The sequence below is a fragment of the Choloepus didactylus genome, chromosome 17 (assembly GCF_015220235.1).
Source record: "Choloepus didactylus isolate mChoDid1 chromosome 17, mChoDid1.pri, whole genome shotgun sequence".
NCBI lineage: Eukaryota > Metazoa > Chordata > Mammalia > Pilosa > Megalonychidae > Choloepus > Choloepus didactylus.
In genome coordinates this window covers 77,451,713-77,457,712 of record NC_051323.1, presented here as the reverse complement: position 1 = coordinate 77,457,712, position 6,000 = coordinate 77,451,713, and positions in this window count along the sequence as shown.

The following is a 6,000-nucleotide window of genomic DNA, read 5'->3' as shown; positions in this document are numbered from 1 at the left end:
CTCTCTCCCCCCAGCCCACGGTAACCTGTAACCTACTTTCTGTATCTATGAATTTGCTTATTTTAGATTTTTCATATAAGTGGAATCATTCAGTATTTGTCCTTTTGTGACTGGCTTATTTCACTCAGCATAATGTTTCAAGGTTCATCCATGTTGTGGCGTCAGAACTTCATTCCTTTTCATGGCTGAATCATATTCCGTTGTATGGATATATCACATTCTGTTTTTGCATCCATCTATTGATGGACACTTGGGCTGTTTCCACCTTTTGACTACTGAGAGTAATGCTGCTATGGACAGTGGTGTGCAAGTTATCTGTTTGGGTCACTGTTTTCACTTCTCTTGGATATCTATGAGTGGAATTTCCAGGGCATATGGTAATTCTATGTTTAACTTGTTGAGGAACTGCCAAGCTCATTTCCACAGTGGCTGCATCATTTTATATTCCTACAAGCAATGCATGAGAGTTCCAATTTCTCCACTTCCTTGTTATTTTGCTTTTTTTTAAATAATAACCAATGTAGGTGGTGTGAAGTAGTATGTCGTTGTGGTTTTGAGTTGCATTTTTCTAATGGCTAATGATGTTAACCAGCTTTTCATGTGCTTATTGGGCATTTGTATACCTTCTTTATAGTCTTTCTATTTAAATCTTTCTATTTAAGTCTTTTGTCCATTTTTTAATTAGGTTATTTGTCTTTTTGCCCATTTATTTTTAATGCGGTGTGCTAAACTAAGTGATTGGGCAAAATTTAGAAGTACTTTTACAAAGTCTTAGAAAAGTTTAAAACAAGCTAATTTATAATTGTTGATAAAATGTTAAAGATTTCCAAAAAAAAAAAAATGGGAGAAAGAAGACCTGGAACTGTCACTGTAGAGGTAGAACAGACACCAAATCATGAATCCAACAAGCTCTGAGAACACGAGGCAGGATAACTCAACAAACAACAAATGACACTAATGTGTCATATTGAAACTGTTGACATCAAAACAGAAAAGGAAAATCTTGGAGGCTCCCACAGGGAAAAAAAGACACATTATATATAGAGGAAGAAAGACAAAATTACAGGAGACTTCTCATCAGAAACCGTACTGATATCCTCTACTTGGTAACACATCATTCTCATACTTATGCTGTAAAGTCTGTATTCTTTGTTGTATGTGCCACTGAAGTAGCTACACAGTTAGCCAGTGGTCAACAAGAGATGGGGTGGAGATTCCCTTCAACTCTTGGCCTCCAGCGCTCATCTGGGCAGTTTACAACTCTGTGTTTGCCATCACTTCCTGTTCTGCAGCCCCTCAAGGTCAGTCAGAGTGTACGGCCTTCTCAGGCCTTTGCTGACCGTGTGCCGAAGCCTGTGCGCACACACGGCACTTTAGATTTCCAGAAATATGTCAGAGCTTTTTCAATGCCCCTATGGTCATCTCATTCTTTAGTCTTTTTTTCAAACCTTTTTGCTCATCTGTTGTTGACTCAGCTGTCATCTATTGCCTCAGGCAGCTGCAACACTGAAATACTTGCCTAAGTTGGACCCCTACCTCATACCATAAAAAATTTAAGTCTCAATGGACTGAGGACCTAAACATAAGAGCTAAAATTATAAAACTCCTGGAAGAAAACCCAGGGACGCACATTCATAACCTTGGATTTGGTGGTGACTTCTTAGACATGACACTAAAGCATGAGCAACAAAAGAAAAAATAGGTAAAATGGACTTCACCAACATTAAAAACTTTTATGCTTCAAGGGAAAAACTATCAAGGATGTGATAATCTATATAAAGACCAGGAGAAACAATTGCTAACCATATATTGGACAAGGATTTAATATCTAGAACATAAAAAGAACTGTTACAACTCAACAACAAAAAGACAACCCAATCAAAAGATGGGCAAAGGACTCGAATAGACATTTACATAGAATGTAAAATGGTGTAGCCACTGTGGAAATCAATTTGGCGGTTCCTCAGAGAAGTCCAAAATAAAATTACCATATGACCTGGTGTATTAGTTAGGGTTCTCTAGGGAAACAGAATCAACAAGAGATATTTATAAATATCAGATTTATAAAAGTGTCTCATGCAACTGTGGGTATGCACGAGTCCAAATTCCGTAGGGCAGACAGCAGACTGGCAACTCCAATGAAGATGTCTGATGACTCCTCAGGCAGTGAACTGGCAACTTTGATGAATGTGTTCAATGAACCCTCAGGCAACAAAAAGGCAACTTTGATGAACTCCTCAGGAAATGCTTCACTGGCCAGCCAAAGAAGAAGTGAAGGTCCTCTATCTGTCTCGCTTAAAAGTCTTCAACTAGGAGAGATCTAAGATGGCAGCATAGAGAGGAGTGGAAGCTAGTTGGTCCCCCTGGAGCAACTAATAAACAACCAGGAACAACTAGTAAGTCTGGAATAACTGCAGGGGGACAAACGTGACCGTCCACTCATCATAGACCAACCTGAATTGGGAGGAATACCAGAGATCATGGCATAAAATCTGTAACTAAAAACTGTGGATCCAAGCTGGGAGCCCCCTCCCCCCACAGCCTGAGCTGCAAAGCGTCATGGAGCTAGAGAGCAGCTCTCTCTGAGCAAGCAAATACAGCTCAGCTGAGCTCCAACTGGGGTTTTAATTAACAAGCACTGACTACTCGATATGAATCCCCAACAAGCAGGCAGAGGCTTTGGGTGAAGACTGATGTTGGAGCAGGGTGGCAGCAGCCTGGCCCTGAAGGGGCTTTCTGTCCCTGTTTTGGCTCAGTGGAGAAAGCCTCAACTATTTTCAGTTCCCAGTGCTCTGACCCAGACAAGGGTGGAGATAGCACAGGCAGAGTCCATTCAAATGCTAATGACCTCTCCTTAGGGGGGTTATCTTCCTAAGAGAAAAGGGGTGGGATCAGCTCTACTACCCGCCTTCCATTCAGAACCAGACTCCAGAGCCTGGGGGAAAACAGCCACGGGCCACACCTCCTTACACCAGTCTGGAGCTACAGGCTGACAGGTGCCACCTGCTGGGCAGAAAAGCACAGTGACCTGAGGCCTCACAGGGTGCACCAATTTTCTAAGACACACCCTCAGGGAAACTGGATACTGAATAGTTCTTCCTTCTGGGACCAGAGCCCGTTTTGGTCTGGGAAAACCTGATTGGGGTAACCAAGGAAACCATGCCTAGACAACAGAAAAACTTCAACCTACACTAAGAAAAACGAAGTTATGGCCCAAAGGAACAAACTTACACTTCAACTGAGATACAGGAATTTAAACAACTAATACTAAGTCAGTTCCAAAAGTTTAGGGAAGATATGGCAAAAAAGATGAACCATATAACGAAAACACTGGGCATGCATATGGTAGAAATTGAAAGTTCAAAAAACCACTGGCAGAATCTATGGAAATAAAAGGCACAACACAAGAGATGAAAGACATGATGGAAACATACAACAGCAGATCTCAAGAGGCAGAAGAAAACACTCAGAAACTGGAGAACGAGGTACCTGAAAGCCTACACACAAAAGAACAGAAAGAGAAAAGAATGGAAAAATATGAGCAATGTCTCCAGGAACTTGAGAAAATGAAAATCAGGAATGTACGTATCATTTGTGTCCCAGAAGGAGAAGAGAAGAGAAAAGGGGCAGAAACAATAACAGAGGAAATAATCAATGAAAATTTCCCTTCTCTTATGAAAGACATAAAATTATGGATTCAAGAAGTGCAGCATACCCCAAACAGAATAGATCTGAATAGGCCTACACCAAAACACTTAATAATCAGATTATCAAATGTCAAAGATAACGAGAGAATCCTGAAAGCAGCAAGAGAAAAGTGATCCATCACATACAAAGGAAGCTTGATAAGACTATCTGCTGATTTCTCACTAGAAACCATGGAGGCAAGAAGGAAGTGGGGTATACTCAGTAAGATACTGAAAGAGAGAAAACACTAACCAAGAATCCTATATCCGGCAAAACTGTCCTTCAAAATATGAGGGAGAGCTTAAAATATTCTCAAACAATGACAGTCTGTGAACAAGATACCTGCTCTACAGGAAGCACTTAAGGAAGCACTGCAGACAGAAAGGAAAAGACAGGAGTAAGAGGTTTGGAACACAATTTTGGGAGATAGTAGCACAGCAGTGTAAGTACACTGAACAAAGATGACTGTGATATGGTTGAAGGAGGAAGGTTAGGACCATGTGGGACATCAGAAGAAAAGAGGAAAGATAAAGACTGGGACTGTGTAACTCAGGGAAACCTAGGGTGCTCAATGATTGCAATAAAAGGTACAAACATGTTTTTACATGAGGTAGAACAAATGAATGTCAACATTGCAAGGTGTTAAAAATAGGGTGGGATTGGGGAGCAGATACAATCAATGCAAACTAGAGACTATAACAGAAATATTGTATTATGCTTCCTTTAACATAACAAAGCTAAATGCATATGGGGGGAGCACAGGGAATAGGGGAAGGCTATGGGACTCCTGGCACTGGTGATGTTGTCTCACTCTTTATTCTACTTGAGGTTAATGCTATGTTTCCTTTTGTTACTTTCTATCTGTCATGTTGTTGTTGCTTTTTTTTCTCTCTCTCTTTTTCTTTTGTCTCTGCCTTTTTTGACTCTTCCTCCTTCTTTGTGGAAGAAATGGAGATGTCCTTATATAGATAGTGGCGATGGTGCTGAGTACATAAATACGTGACTATACAGGGAACAGTCGTTTACTCAGGATGGAATGTGTGGTGTGTGAACAAAACCATCTTAAATGAGTTGATGAAGAAAACTTGAGGCACTATATTGAATGAAATAAGAGACACCTAAAGACAAATATTGCAGGGTCTCACTGATATGAACTGATTATAATATGTAAACTCATAGACATGAAATATAAGTTACCAGGATATAGAATGAGGCTAAAGAATGGGGAGTGGTTGCTTATTATGAGCAGAATGTTCAACTAGGGTGAACTTAAGTGTTTGGAAATGGGCAGGGGTGATGGTAGCATGTTGTGAAAATAACTAACAGTGCTGAAAGGTGTGTGGATGAGGTGGAAAGGGGAAGCTCAGAGTCATGTATGTCACCAGAAGGAAAGTTGGAGGTTAAAAGATGGGAATGTATAAAACAGTGAATCTTGTGGTGGACAATGTCCGTGATTAACTGTACAAATATTAGAAATCTCTCTCACGAACTAGAACAAATATATGATACTATAACTAGTAGTTAGGAATATAGGAAAAAATATATATCTATTGCAAACTATATACTACATTTAGTAGTATTTTAACATTCTTTCATCAACAGTAACAAATGTACTATACCAAAACTATGAATCAATAATGGAAGGGTGGTTGCTTAGGGGTATGGGAGGATTTGAGTTTCCTTTTTTTGTCTTTATTTCTTTTCTGGAGTAATGAAAATGTTCTAAAACTTGAAAAATTTATTGTGGTGATGAATGCACAGCTCAGCTGTATGATGGTATCTTGGGCAACTGATGGTACACTTTGGATCTTTTGATAGTTGTATGGTATGTGAACAAGCTCTCTCTCTATATATATAATAAAAAGTCTTCAACTGATTGACTTAAATCCAGCTAATTGCTTTCTCTCATTGTGGAAGACACGCCCTTTGTTAACGTAATCAGTCACAGCTGCATCCAATTGACTGATGATTTAATAAATCAGCCTTCTGGTTTATTAACCAGCCATAAATGTCCTTTCAGTAACAGTTAGGCCAGTGCTTGCTTGACTAGACACCTGGGTATCATCACCTGGCCAGGTTGACACATGAACCAACCATCACACCTGGCAATCCCACTTCTTGGTATATATCCCAAAGAACTGAAAGCAGAGTCTTAACAGATTTCTGTACACCAATGTTTATAGCAGCATTACTCACAATTTCCAAAAGGTGGAAGCAACCCAAGTGTCCAGCAACAGATTAATGGAAAAACAAAATGTGGTATATACATGCAATGAAATATTATTCAGCTGTAAAAAGGAATGAAGTTCTTTC